The following is a 16,171-nucleotide window of genomic DNA, read 5'->3' on the forward strand; positions in this document are numbered from 1 at the left end:
TCTATCAACACAAATGCCCACACATCATCTACTGAATGATTTTGGGCCTGTGGGAACATAGTTTTCTACTGTGATATAAGCAGTTATTATTCCATATTAAATTACAGAAGTACATTTCAATTTTAACTCTACTTATATGGCCAAATGGACAAATACTTATACATGAAACGTAATGTTTTGTAATGCTTTATCAAATTCTGCTTATGATCATTTGCTTATATTTTTCTTCTTTATAAACCTCTGGTAATACCTCTTGGATACCTTGTATAATTCTTTGCCCTTAGAAATATTTAATTTGCTTGTAATTAATCTTCTTAAACTCATCTACATATCCATCTGTTCAGTAGAAAGAGGAAAATGTACCTCTGTGTTAATGTTCATTTTCTACTCAGACTCTACATAATATGTCTGAATTTCAGCATCACCCATGTATGATTCTTCTCTTAATATGGATTTTAAAATATATCCGTTATCTGACATAATTGTCGTTTACAGAAACTTTTGCTAAACAAAGTTCAATTAGTGTTTAATTTGTTCATTTGAACAGAGAAAATGTGAATTATGATTACTGCTTTATTTTAGAAGATATAGAAAATTCTATCAACATGATATCCTGGCAGTCACCCCAGTTGCATGCTAAAGGGGAGAAAAAGTTGCTTTTACTTCCTTTTAACGTGTTTAGAAATAAGGTACTCAGAAATAAATTTTCTGCTTATTTGCACAGATGGCAACTCCAGGGAAATTGCATTCATGTTGGTTACACCTGAGACCATGTCATATCCAGAATTTCAATTACTAAGGACCATACATTAGTGAAGCAGGAGAAACCTATTAATTCAGGAAATAAGAAAGAAGTGAGTAGAGAAAAAGTATTTCTTCTCATATGTCCCCTCTGTATATGAGAAGAATCAAGTTGCTTTTATCCTAATCTCAAAGAGAAGCCACCACTGACATTGGGGAAATTGTGTAAATGTATTGCTGACAGAATGTTGGAGGGATACTTCTGAGGATAACGGAGAGCATGAATTGATTTTGCTTGCAGACAGATCAGGATAACTGATTCCCTCAATCACAGAGTGGCGTTCTGGGGATTGTTGTCACTCTTCTGCGCATTTTGAAAGCTTTATATCAAATATGCAGGAGGAAAACTTGAGTAGAGACATCCAGTGTGGCACCTAATTAGTGTCACATATCCGACTGGATATGTGACATCCACATGTTCTCCAGAGAGTCGTTTTAATTCATCAAGAGTTGGTTTAATAGGCAGGGAATTGGTTTTATTAAGCATGTTGGAAATAAATAGTCAACTAAATATATATCAATGCGATTTATATATTAGTCAAATTTTAGTGAAGAAAACAATATGATCCACAAATGATAAAAATCTATCTCAAAAAGTCACAGTTTAGACTGCTGTTCTTTATTTTACACATATATCCATGTTCATTATTAATTAAAATTGTATTGCTTAATTACTGAAAGAATTATACTCATGTTTTCAATGGTTTTCTTTCTATATAAACAAAAATACTCAAGATAAATTATCATTACAAAAAGCAATCTGGTTTACCACATTGAAATTACATTCAGTGTTATTAGTACCATGACTATATATGATTATTAAGTACTTACTTGAAGCTGGGTGTGGTGGCTCACGCCTACAATCCTAGCTACTCAGGGGGCTGAGATCTGAGGATTGTGGTTCAGAGCCAGCTGGGACACTAAAGAAGTAGCGACTCTTATCTCCAATTAACCTCTAGATAACTGGAAGTGGTGCTGTCGCTCAAGGGGTAGGGCAGTAGCCTTGAACTGAAGAGCTCAGAGATAACACTCAGGAGCAGAGTTCAAGCCCCTCGACGGACACACACACACACACACACACACACAACACACACACAGATAAGTGAATTTAGTCATGTGAAAATTGTATTTTACACTGTATGTTTTTGCATTCTAGAGAAAGTCTTTATTGATATTGTAAGTAAATTTGCATACCTAATAAAATTTAAGTCACAGTATTCTGAAATACTTTTTAGCTTGCTACTTTGTTCTAGGAATAGTTCAAGTAATTTCATTATTTTGTTTTGGAATAAAGTGAGGGGCTTTCATTCTGATGTTCCCACATTCTACAATTGTTACAATGATGCTGTAACTGCAAAAATGCAGTGAGTAATCTCAGTTTCTTACTGTGTTCACATAACTTTTCACTATAAGCCAGAAAAGCCAAGAATACTTCATCTATGAGACTCAGAATTTTTCAACTGTGAAAACTTACATGGTGGAATCTTGTAACTCATCAACACCTCTTTAACAAAACTTATTTTTTTTGTTTCCATCATTAGTGTTAATTCTGAACAGTCTGAAAATCCAGGCTTGAGAGCTTAATCTTTATATTTGAACATGCCTATTCAAAAAACTTATAGGGAAGTGGGATGGGAAAGGAAAGGAAGACAAACATTAGAAGGGGTACCAAGGTTTGAGAAATAACGCACCCCTACTGATGAATATAATTCTAACCCCTCTATACATTACCCCCACAATAACATACAATAAAAAAGCTATAGTGAATTGTTTCTAATACAAAATTCTATTGAATTTTACATATTATTTATGACATACATACTATAATTTTAGTAGTATGTATATTAGATAATCTATAGCACATAAATTATATATATTTATAATAGATACTATAATGTAGTTTGTTGTGCTTTCATTGAAATATTTTTGGTTAAAAATAACAGCTGTATTCATTCAGTGTTTTTTTTCAGTTAAATATCTACATATGAACCTCTGAGGTTCTTTTTTTTTACTTTCTTTTTTTTCACATAATTTTAATTGTAATTAATAGAAGGGTTACATTATATTTACCAGATAGAAGGTTCATTACTTCACATATATTGATACCCTTTCTCGTGTCTTGGTCCCCATTTCCTTCCCCCCACCCCACCCCTCATCTTGCTTTCCTCCCTTCCCTATCCAACTTCAAATAACCAAATATGCATATATACAATATATCAGATAACCAGGTGAGATACTGTAACAATATGAGATAACCAAGGGACAACAAAATGTACTATGTTATCTCTCATCTCATTCAGTGTTTTAATTCATTTTTTTAGAATATGTTAAATCTAGGTTCAATAGAAACATTTTAAATATATCTGTACATATATATGTACAGATATACATATATATGTACACACACACACACACACACACACACACACATATAGACACTGTGAGACTCATCTCCAATTAACCACCAGAAAAATCAGAAGTGGTGCAATGACTCAAAATAGTTGAGTGCTAGCTTTGAGCAAAAGAGCTGAGGAACAGCACCCAGTCCCGAGTTCAAGCCCATGGCTGACCAAAATTTTAAAAAGAAAAGGAAAGACTGTAATTATTTATCTGTTCACTAGGATGATAATGTGGCTTCTCTGCTCAGGAGATGCCCATGACAGTGAAATGTGCCAGTTCAATGACTAAGTTCCTACTGGTCTCATCCTCTTCCAATCTGTCTGAGAAGACAGTCACTGGTCATAAAGGAGATGTAGAATGAAGAGGTTTTTATATAGTGAAGTCCATGCTAATCTATGCATGCATTTATAAAATGAGCAAGTCAGAAATCATTTATACTAGAGCTTTGTCTATTTACTAAGTTGTCCTCTATTTCTTAGGGGGAAAATAGTACCCAAAGACTTCCATGATTTTTGCCCTTCTGCTTAGTAGCCTTCTAGTTTTTCTTTATATATCAATGAACATTAACTGTAAAAATAATGAATTTCACTGTGACTTTTTCATCTATGCAAATAAAGTCATTGGAGCATATTCACCATTCTTTCATTCTCTTTTTTCTATCACCACCCTTCACCCTCATCCTTTTTCTATTCCACTGCAGCTCCCCTTTTACCTTCATGGCTTTTCAAAATCTGTTTTACACATATGGGAAAATATCCCGTTTGTATTTCTGAGTGTTTATTTTATCAATCTTTTTACTGTTCATATCAGCTATATTTTGTTTTTATCAATCTTTTTACTGTTCAAATCAGCTATATTTTGTTTTCTTTTTGAATTTACCTTTGTTGGCTTACATTCATAAGCACTTTGAAAAGCTATGTCTTAGATAAGAACATAGCTCATCTCTTTGCTTCAAACAGCTTCACATAATCAACTTGAATCAATTTCCCGTCCCAGAATCTATGTTTTCATATCATTTATCACTTACAGCTTCAGAAAATCAGGGACATCACTTTCTATGCTAAAATTCTTTTTGATGCCAGTACTGGAGATTAAACTCTAAGTCTGAAGCTGCTGCACAGGATTTTTGCTCGGCACTGGTGAGCCTCCACTTCACTGCTGACTTTTTGATGGTTAATTGGAGATAAGGGCCTTCCAATTGATTGCACAGGCTGGGTTTGAGCCACAACCCTCAGATCTGAGCCTACTAACTGGTGAAGGTTACAGGTGTGAACAACGAGCATTATTCTAATTTATAATATTTTATATATAATAATTAAACATTTACTGATGTGGAATTTCTTTCCTAAATTCAAAACTTCTGTGTACTGCTACTGTTGATGGCTTCAAGTGTCAAAATCTGAGCATCTGAGCTTCTAAACCCAGAGTCTTATAGCTCTAATCCTTGAGAACCGAAGGTATATGGCTCTAAAATTTCAGAGTCACAAAGACTTATAACCCTAGTTATTCAAGACATAATACATAGGTCTTAAAGTACTAACACAAGTGGAGATGTTTTAGCTACTGACTAGAGATAGCTGCGATTTTATTCCTGAACAAGTGTCTAGATCTTTCTTATGACTGAGAATTGTAGTTCTCCTAGTCCAGGTCCTCACCTCTGCTCTTCTCTACCCTTTTTCCTCTATAGTTTCCATTTCTCAATACTACCTTTTGGGCTTCCTACAATTTCTTCCTTCGATTGTTAAAAATGTGTCAGCTACCCATTAATGTTAAATCTCAAAACTCTGCATTATGCATTCAATTATCTCTGCTGGCTGGTATTAGAGATCTAGGTATAATATAGTTCAGCCCTGAGCTATGAGCCCTCAGATCCTGGGAATTACCTGGGACCCTCAGGTAAAGACTATGGACCTGAGGTCTTGTTTGCTCTTGTAGCCTCAGTTTTGCATGTTTTACTCACAATAAAACCACAGGAAGAAAGATCACTCAGGAGTATCCTTTACTAAGATACAGTTTTGGCCATTAGGAATAGCACACAAAAGAAGATATCCAGGCCTATGCTGAAAAAACTGATAAGAAAAATGTGAGAAGAGCTTGAAATGGAGGGAATGTGGTATTACTGTGACCAGGCTGAAAGTACTCGGCAATTACTAGATGGATGCCAGTTCCTTCCATCACTGTTCTTTCATGAAAATCAGTCACAGGCCTCACTTTCCCTCAGTTACAAACTTATGTTTGAGTCTCAGGGTATGATGCTCACCCTTGGGTATGCAGAAAAGGGCAGGGTGAAGAAGGGCATTCAGATTTCCTCAGGTTGCCTTTTGAAGAATGATTCTTTCCAGATGCAAGTTGTCTGGAACAGCCAAGACTGGACCAAGACCTGAAGTAGGAGTTGTGGCACAAGAAACTAAGTGCTACTTGTCCCAGACTGTGGTATGTTACGGAACCCAAAAGTGTTCAAAGCTGCTAGCTGATGCAATGACAGCCTAACCTGTCACAAATAAATGTCTGTTTGGCTTACTATGGCTTCTCAAAGCAGTAGGGTACAAGGGACTATCTGAAAGCAAAGAATCAAAGAGGCATATTAGTCTATTTCCAAGCAACTCAGCTTAGTTCTAAAACATTTTCTTTTTCTTTATTTTAAGTATTTATTTTTTGCAATACAGAACTGTCAACATTACCTTTATTAGCAAGTCTTAACTCTAAGGCAAAACCCTTCAGGGAAAGTGGATCACAACCTCAATCTCATAATTTCATGAAATCCTCTCAGTAACATAATGAAGATACATCCCTATTCTTACTTTCCAGAGAAGGAAACTAAGGAATTTACTCATGTTCACAATGGATTAAACACATATAAAAGCCTGGGCATTCTCCTTGGAGAGAAGGTTGCTCATACCTACCACACTGGCATGGGGAAAAATGGTCTCTGATGTGCAGAGGATTTCTTCTTGAGAGCTGAACACTCATCTGAACACCATTGATTTCCTTGAGCATATCAGAAATTGAAAGCCAGTTTGATGTAAACTTGCATTCCATTTCACAGATTCGGAGGCTCTGCTGGGGCTAACAAGCACAGAAAAGCTCATCTTGGTTTGTTTTAGGGGGATCAGCATCTGGAGGGTTTACATTTCAGCAGCTGGCTGATCAAAATTTCTTTTGAATCCATGCATCATGCATCAAAATGTTTCCCACGTATGTTCCATAGTGTCAGAAGGAGCCTCTGTGTGATGAGAAAAGGAACACTTGTATAAATGAGTTGTCTGCCTTCTGTCTCCAGTTGCTTGGCTACCTCTGGGCTTCCAGACATAGGGACTGCAGAGTGATTTTTGAGGCATAACACAAGAAACAGGTTTGGAACACATTTGCAGTAGGAAGCGTAATTATTTTTTTCATATAATTCGTATTGTAATTAATAGAAGGGTTACATTATATTCACCAGAGAGAAGGTGCATTACTTCACAAACATTGATACCCTCTCTCATGTTTTGGTCCCCATTTCCCTCCCCCCGACCCCGCCCCTCATCTTGTTTTCCCTCCTTTCCTATCCTATTTCAAATAACCAGATAAATAAATATATATATACATACAATATATCAGATAACAAGGTAAAATGCTGTAACAATATGAGATAATCAAGGGACAGCAAAAGAGATGAGAAATAACATAGTACATTAAGGACAATAATCACTCATTATATGGCTTTTGTTTCTATATACTGGAGGTCCTTTCATTTAACATCATACTATATGGCCTTATGTATCTACGTTTAGCTATATTATAAAATCTCTGCTAGGAGAGCCCAAGGTTTCTACTGATTATGACAAATTAAGGAAACCATTGAGCCTATGTTCCTTTGAGTCTGGCTTACTTCACATATGTTTTTTTCTAAGTCTTTCCATTTCCTTTTAATGGGGAAATGTCGTTCTTTCTGACAGAAGCATAGAATTCCACTGTGTACAAATACCACATCTTGTTGATCCACTCAACTGAGAGGCATCTGGGTTGGTTCCATACCTTCGCTATGGTAAATACTGCTGCAGTGAACATTGGAGTACTAGTGGATTTAATATGTCCTTGTTTCTGGACATTTGGGTAAATGCCAAGTAGTAGAATTGCTGGATCATAGGGAATCTGTATGTTTAATCTTTTGAGGAACTGCCATACTGCTTTCCACAGTGGTTGAACAAGTGTACACTCTTCCCACCAACAGTGTAGTACTTAGTGATCCCTCCTGGTCACATCCCTGCCAGCATCTGTTGTTATTAGATTTCTTGATCATGGCCATTCTAACTGGAGTGAGATGGAATCTTAGAAGGAAGAGTAATTATTAAAGTTTCTTGGTGTGGTGAAATTAAGATGGACTCTATGTGCTTTCCCTGGCACATGTTAAATATGGGGAAAGAATGTCCACATCAGCCCTAAGATGTTTTTATTGTGTTGTCTTCTGTCTTTGTTAGATTTAAATCATTACGGGCCTATGTTGTTCCGTTGGGCATTTTACAATGTGGAATAGCTGTTTTCATATTAGAATTATGTTTTGGTCATTATAGTTAACTTTTCATCGATTTTTAAATATTGTTGTCTTTGTCCAAAAGATATAACCACAAGTTATATAAACAAATAATCTGTGTACAATTTATTCATTTTCTTTGAACAATTAAATATGTTATTTTATGTGCAAATAACTTCAAATTTGCTAACAAATTCAAGTATAATATAAATAATTCTGTGCATATATTTCCATAGTTTTTGTATCTGATAGCAGAGAATTTGTGCCCCACATTTGCTTATATCACTCTTTCCTTTAATAATCAGAATTGTCATTCTTCTTGCTATACCTGTGATATTGGCTTTTCTAAATTTCTGTCTTCATGTGGATGATTTCAACTAGTTCAATGTCTTCTGGGTTCATTCACATTCTGAGAAAGGGACCATTATGTTTTTAAGGGCTGAATTAGATTTGGGTGAATATATCAGCCATTTTTTTTCCTGTATTTTTTATCTGTATCATTTAAGTAGTCTCCTTTTCTTGGTTGTTTTATACAGTGTTTTATTAAATATAACAATGTCTTTAAGATACTGGCTTCATTTTTTTCAATATATATATCCTAAAGTTTTCTATATTTCATCTTTAAGCAACCTCTGTCTATACCCATGATTTTTTAAACTAAATTATTAGTATGTAATGTAGCATTTATTCCACATCCTCACCTATAATTATATTCTATTTTCTGACAACATCCATTATGAAAAGGTATGAAGAAATATCTCACTGTGGTTTTGATTTTCATTTATAAATAATTACTAATTTAGAGCGATTTTACTCATCATCAATATGTTTATTTTTTTGTGAGAAATTTCTTTACAGACTTCTTTACTATTTGTAGGACTTTTGGTATTTGGTTTTACTACTACTTTGTATGTGTGTGGCAGGGAGGGCTCATGGGGCTTGAACTCTGGGCCTGGGCTCTGTCCCTGAGCTCTTCAGCTCAAGGTTACCATCCTACCCCTTGAGCCATAGTCCATTTCCCATTTTCTAGTGATTAATTGGAGATAGGAGTCTCCTGTTCTTTACTTCCCAGGAAGGGCTTGAACTTTGATCCTCAGATCTCAGCCTCCTAAGTAGCTAGGATTACAGGCATGAGCTACAGTACCTGACTTACTATTGCTTTTGAATTCATTAAGATATAAAACCCTTACCATAGATACTGTTAAGAAATATTCTTCCCTGTTCTATAAGCTACCACTTTATTTGGATGATTTATCCTTTGCTGATTGATTTTTGCTTAGTAAAGGTACTATTTGTGTTTGCCTTTTTTGATGATGCCTTTAGGAACAATTTTAAAAATCATTGTCCAGAACAATGTCAAAAAATTCGTTCAGGATATTTTCTTACATTGATTTTATGATTAAAGGATCTCTCTCTCTCTCTCTCTCTCTCTCTCTCTCTCTCTCTCTCTCTCTATTTCTTCCTCTCTCTTTCTTCCTCTCTCTTTCACTCTGTATGTATATATCTGTATACATCAGTATACTTATAACTATATACTGTTCCCTTGAAATACTTTGAAAACACAAACTATTATATCTATATCTTTTCAATCTTGCCAGTATTGCTTTGGCTCTGTAAAATTGTTTTCTGATACTTCTAAGTTTTACAATGCATTTCATTTTTTTCATCTTAAATGACAGGGAATTTGAGAGAGATTACACTGAATCTGTGCATCATTTAGAGTACAATGGATATATGGAAGTATTGATGTTTCCAGTTGAAGGACTGAAAATATTTTCCATTTATCTCTCTTCTTTAATTTTCTTCATCACCATATTATCCTATCATTTCATCATCACTGCAACATGTGAGATTTTATTTCTGATGGAATTTGTTCAAAAATACTTTTTATTATCGGAATAGCCTTGTTTTCTTGATTTGTAGTACAAATGTATTGGGCATGTAAGACAAAACAATTAATGTGGCTCACTCCTGTAATCCTAGCTGCTCAGATGGGTGAGATCTGAGGATTGTGATTCAAAGCCAGCCCAGGCACTAAAGTCCATGAGATTCTTATCTCCAATAAACCACTAAAAAACCAGAAGTGGCTCTGTGGCTCAAGGGGTAGGGCAGTAGCCTTGAGCTGAACTGCTCAGGGATAGAGTACAGGCTCAGAGTTCACGGCCCCAAATCAACAACAACTACAAAAACATAAGAACCAATTAATTTGATGTACTGATTTTATATGCTGATTTTTTTAGTCAAATTATTAATTTTAATTTTTCATCTTTTGTTGGTGTATCTTTATAGATTTTTGCATATAGGTTCAAGTCATCTAGAAAATAGGGTGATTTTATTTAATTATTATAGGTTTAGATACCTTTTAGGTTTTTTTTCTTTATTTTCTATACTGGGGAATTTGGAAAGCAGAGTTAAAAAGAATGGGAAGAGTTGTACTTGTGCTGAATGATAAAGAGAAAATGTCTAGTCTTTGCTTTGTAATTATGATTTTAACAATGTGTCTCCTATGACTTAATTATGCTGAAGTAAGTCCTTTCATACCTACCTTGTGGAGAATTTTTTAATTCATAAATCAAATGACTTTTTATTCATTTTTAATGTTATATCACATTGATTAATTTGCATGTGAATAATACTTGCAAATGTAGAGATGTCTCACATGGTCTTCATCTACGATTATGCTAACTTTCTGTTTATATTTTATGTATTTTTTTTTACTATGTTGGCAATCATGATCATTAAAAATAAGCACTGAATGATTAATGAATGGAATTATTGTAAGGTGTTTGATTGAGATTTATGTATATGATTTATATGTGCTATCATTCCAGCCACAGTGTTAATAAGGAAAATAGAAATGAACTTCTCCCCAAAATCATGTACAAGGAAGGGAAAGCAAACAAACTACTCATAAGTGGACGGTGAGGAGTTGTGGATAAGATACAGTCAGATAAATGGCCCTTAGGAAATGTACATGCTGAATGAACTTTGAATGTCAAACAAACCTGATCCCCAATGGTTTCATGCTCTGGGTCCAGGTTCCCTACACTGACTATCAAAACTAGTATCCTTGAGAGAAGCAACACTTTTGGCCCTGGTAGTGGAAGAATGGATAGAAAATTCTAAAGAAATAAGATGGATTCTTGCTGACGTCGGTCAAAAAGTATTAGAACTCAACATTCAGAAATGATTAGAAATAAACCATCAGACACTGAGGACCAAAAGGAAATGAAAAGTGTGGATTTGGTCTAAATTAGTTTGTCAGGATTCTTGCTAAAGTTTTGCCGTAGAAAAACATGGAGGCTCAAAACTCAGACCTTACTGAGGAGTTTTTAAGACAGATTAAAAGTTCTAAACCACCTGCCCTACAAAGTGAATTACAACAAACCTGGGCTACCTGGCTGAAACAACAACAAACAACAATGACAGCAGCAAGAACAAGAAAGGAAAAGAGAGACTGGCTGGAGTTTGGACAAAGGAAAAATCTGTCTCTAATATATTCTATATACAGAATATATAGAGGGAAGTAAAATAAAAAAGATCACAATACAGAAGACAAGGTCCAATGTTAGTATAACAGAAGTATATTGGTATGACTATTTTTAATTATTATCAGAAATACTTTCCCTAGTGGGAAACCCGTACCTGAGCTAGTTCCATTTGCACATTCAACAATGGGTACATATTGGAAACATGTTTTCAATCACACATGCACACAAGCATAGTTGTCAGTTAAAATATTTTGAAAGAGAAAAAAGATATCAAATAAATAAGAAAACAAAAGGCATCCAAGATCCACCTGTGATTTGTGATATCCCAAACTCTCCTTTAATTTTCCCTGGAGGACCAAAAACTCATTAGAGAAAAAGCGCAGATGGTCTAGATTCAGTCTGCTGTCACAGTTTTGCTTCAGAGAAGATATTTATTTTGTCATTTCTGGCTAGGAGAGAAGAGTCACATTGCTTATAAAACGTGAAGCCATTATTATGTAAATATGATACAAAAGTTAACTTACAAAATGTCTGTAAGATTAGAGAAATGACGTAGAATGCACTGCACTACATCACAGCTTTTTTGCTGTTGTTGTTCTAACTAGTGGAATCATTTTTTTCACTGTAAGCACTTATGAACATAATGAGAAAATTCTGACAGTAAAAATCGGAATTTCTTTTCAGTGACGGTAGTAGTTCCACCGTTTATTTTCTTTTAAGCTAATTTTTAAATTTATTTATATTGATCTAACATGCTGTAACGACTGTGAAATTGTTTTTTTTTATCAAAATTTGGTCAAAAGTTTTGAAGCAACCAAAAAATTTATTTTCTTTATATATTCAAGGTAAATCATGGATTTAATAGTAAACAAAACTACATGTGAGTCAGTATAGTCATAATGATTATTTTTAAAATTATGTATTCAATTTGAATAAAATATATGCACGACGGGGTGGGAGTTTGACCTACTGGTAGAGAGTGCTTGCCTAGCATGCACGAAGACCCAGGTTCAATTCTTTGGTACCACATACATTGCAAAAAGCCAGAAGTACATCTTTTCTCTCATACAATGAAGCTAGATCTAAAATACACTAAGACATAATAAATTATGTAGGACTCAAGGCATTCACACAGAAATATCAAAGGAGGCTTTTTTTTTTTGCCAGTACTGGGCTCTGGGCTTGAGCTCAGGGCCTGAGCACTGTTCTTGGGCTTTTCTCAAGGCTAGCACTCTGCCACTTGGGCCACAGCACCACTTCCAGCCTTTTTCTATGTATGTGGTATGGAGGAATTGAACCTGGGTCTTTGTGCATGCTAGGCAGGCACTCTACTACTAGGCCAAACTCCTGGCTCTAAAGGAGGCTATTCTTTTTTTAAAATATTTTTATTGTAATTAATAAAAGGGTTACACGATATTTGCCAGATAGAAGGTGCATTAATTCAGATACAATGATGCCCTTTCACATGTCTTGGGCCCCATTACCCTCCTCCCACACCCTGTCTTGGTTTTCCCCCCTTCCCTATCCAATTTCAAATAACCAAATACAAATATATCCGATATATCAGGTAACAAAGTGAGATACTGTAACAATATGAGATAACAAAGGGACAGCAAAAGAGATGAGAGATAACATAGTACATTAAGGACAATAATCATTCATTCTATGGCTTTTGTTTCAATATCCTGGAGGTCCTTTCAATTAGCTTCATACAATATGGCCTTTTGTATCAAGGTTTTGCTCTATTGCAGATCTCTGCTAGTAGAGCCCAAGGTTTCTACTGATTATGACAAATGACAGAAACCATTGAGCCTAAGTTCCTTTGAGTCTGGTTTATTTCACTTAATATGATTTTTTTCTAAGTCTTTCCATTTCCTAACAAATGGGGCGATGTCATATTTTCTGACAGCAGCATAGAATTCCATTGTGTACAAATACCACATCTTGTTGATCCACTCATCAATTGAGGGACATCTAGGTTGGTTCCATAGCTTTGCTATGGTGAATAATGCTGCAATGAACATTGTTGTGGTAGTGTATTTAGTATGCCCTAGTTTCTGGATGGTTGGGTAAATGCCAAGTAGTGGAATTACTGGGTCATAGGGGAGCTCTGTGTTTAATCTTTTCAGGTACTGCTATACTGCTTTCCATAGTGGTTGAACGAGTTTGCATTCCCAGTGTAGTGGTGATCCCTCCTGGCCACATCCCCTCCAGCATCTGTTGTTATTAGTTTTCCTGATCCTGGCCATTCTAACTGGAGTGAGGTGGAATCTTAACGTTGTTTTGATTTGCATTTCTTTTGTGGACAGAGATGTTGAGCATTTCTTCATGTGTCTCTAGGCCATTCTTATTTCTTCTTCAGAGAAGACTCTCTTTAAGTCTTTGGCCGAGAGAAAAGATGCACCATTTATTACTCTGAGCTTGACTCACCTCACTTCACGTGATTTGTTTTGGGCCATCCATTTCCCTGTGAATGCATTTTTTGATACATTCATTTAGTGTAGATTAAAGCAAACTTTTTTAAAAGTAGGAAAGTAATTACAAGAAAATACAAAACAAAAAATATGTACTAGTTTATCAATGATACAAAGGTACAAATATATTAATAGACTGAGGTGGCTTAAAATTTGTGTCAGATAACACAAATATAAGCTAACAAATGTAATCAATCCTAGAGGAAAATCTGTGGCATGTAGTTTATAAATAATACAAGTAAAGGCAGAAGCAACGAAGAAAAAAAAGTAAAAGAATGAAATATGTAGTTTTAGACTGCGTTGGGATATATATTTTTTTGGTGGGTTATGGGGTTTGAGCTCAGGGTCTGGGCACTATCCTTGAGCCTCTTTGTGCTCAAGGCTAATGCTTTACCACTTGAGCCACAGCTCCACTTCTGGTTTTTGAGTGGTTAATTGGAGATAAGTGTCTCACTGGGAACTTTTCTTTCTCCCCACCCCCACCCTCACTAGGGACTTTTCTGCCTAGGCTGGCTTTGAACCATGATCATCTGGTCTCAGCCTCCTGAGTAGCTGGCATCTCTGAGCCACCAGTGCACAGCAGGATAGATTTTTAAAGCAAAAGCATATAAAAACTTGATTTGTGTTCACATAACAAAACATGTAATATAGAAACTATGGGAAATACAGACTAACATATTTCCCACCCAGTGAAGGAATTCCAGGTCACCATCCTGAGTTGATGGAAACTGAGTTTGAATTGTTAAAAAATTACAACTTTAGCCAATAAGATTAGCTGCTACTATAAAAAGTAACCTTTTGGAGTGTTAAAAATGTCTGCGTATTTTGATTAGGAGAATTAAGGCCCTTAGAGGATTAAGGCATTTATCAATTACCTTCCAAATGGCAACTAGCCTACTACTCTAAACAAAGCTTCATAAAGAAGAGGAAAGCATAAATCTAGACTGTTATCCTCTCCGAAACTGATTGGCCAATACCAGTGGAACTTGGAAAGGGCAGGATCAGTGATGGGAAGTTTTATATCACAGCCTATTCTAGTCTGTGATTTTATTGAGGTATGTCTGTTAAACATCTAGTATTCTCCTAGCAGAGGACCACAATAGTTCAAAAACTAGGTATATATGGCCACATAGGATGAGGCTAAGCGAAATGAACTACAGGATATGGAAACAATAGGCTTATCTTCGTGGTTGCTGTTCTTAATATACTATGTGAAGTTCGTTCTTTCTTTCTTTCTTTCTTTCTTTCTTTCTTTCTTTCTTTCTTTCTTTCTTTCTTTCCTTCTGGTTTATCTCCTGATGTTACTGTGCCAGACTTTGGTACCTGGTATATTATAAATACATTTATTTGTTTATTTGTAATAGGGAAGGGAAAGGGAAACACAAGATGTTTGGGAGGGAGGGAGGGAAGGGAAAGTGGGAGAAAAACACAAGAAGGGGTATCAATGTTCAAGAAGTTATGTATCAACTACCTGTAACCCCTATCACCTCCACAATAAAATACCATTAAAAAAAAAAGCCAGAAGTGGTGCTGAGGCTCAAGTGGAAGAGCTCAACCCTTGAGATAGTCCAAGGACAGTGCTCAGGCCCTGAGCTCAAGCCCAGGACTGGCAAAAAAAATCTATCTATCTATCTATATCTATATCTATATCTATATATATGCATGCCATAATGAATTCTTAACAACATATAGTTGAACTAGAATGTGCTATATTTATTAAAGTATAACATACATTTAAAAAACAGGAGAATGTATCATATTTTCAAGACGAACAAAAAGAAATGATTGATAGTTTATTACTTGAGTTTCATAATTTGATTTGCCTGTAAATCCACAGTTGATAATCCTTTCTCCAAAGTTATAACTGAATTAGGCTACATAAAAATCTGGGCACTAACGCAATTGATGATCTTCGACTGAGCCAAGCCTGTTTCAGCAAATAGTGCTTTTATATATAATATTTCATCATTTATTGATATTTTCTAAGTGATGATCCCTCTTTAGGAAATGATCCATGACTTCTTATCATCTATAACAAATATAAATTTTAACTAAAAGTTACTGCATTGATCAAGTTTTTTTTTTTCTCTACAGAAGCACGCTACGTACTTCAAGGCAGCTATTTTGAGAATTACATTGTGTAGAGATCCATAGAACTTGTTAACATATCTTTTAAATATTTCAAAATTATGTTGGGAGACAAGCTGTGTTACACATAAAAAGCAGAGCAGGTAACTATATCTATAGCAGGTATGAAGGTTCGTGAATAGAAGGTAGACAGTGAGTTAACTATACCTCTGGTTATAATGAAAATGGTGTTTGTTTGTCTTTTCACCTAAGTATGACATAAGCACTTCTCACTCAGTAACTGATTTCAAATTTCTACGTATGGTTCCAACTATTAATTACGATTTCCAGAGATTAATTATTTTTATCAAACTATAGTTTATAAGCATTAATCACTGTCCTATCTGAATCAGTTCTGATTTAAA

At 35.2% G+C, this 16,171-nt stretch overlaps 1 protein-coding gene across 1 annotated transcript in view; it reads left to right on the plus strand.

Moving 5' to 3' along the window:
- Positions 1-16,171, plus strand: part of Cdh18 (cadherin 18) — a 355,549-nt gene that overhangs the window by 220,936 nt on the left and 118,442 nt on the right. The gene's annotated exons all lie outside the window — the stretch shown is intronic.

Source organism: Megascapheus bottae, chromosome 4 (genome assembly GCF_031878675.1).
Source record: "Megascapheus bottae isolate mThoBot1 chromosome 4, mThoBot2.hap1, whole genome shotgun sequence".
Classification (NCBI taxonomy): Eukaryota; Metazoa; Chordata; class Mammalia; order Rodentia; family Geomyidae; genus Megascapheus; species Megascapheus bottae.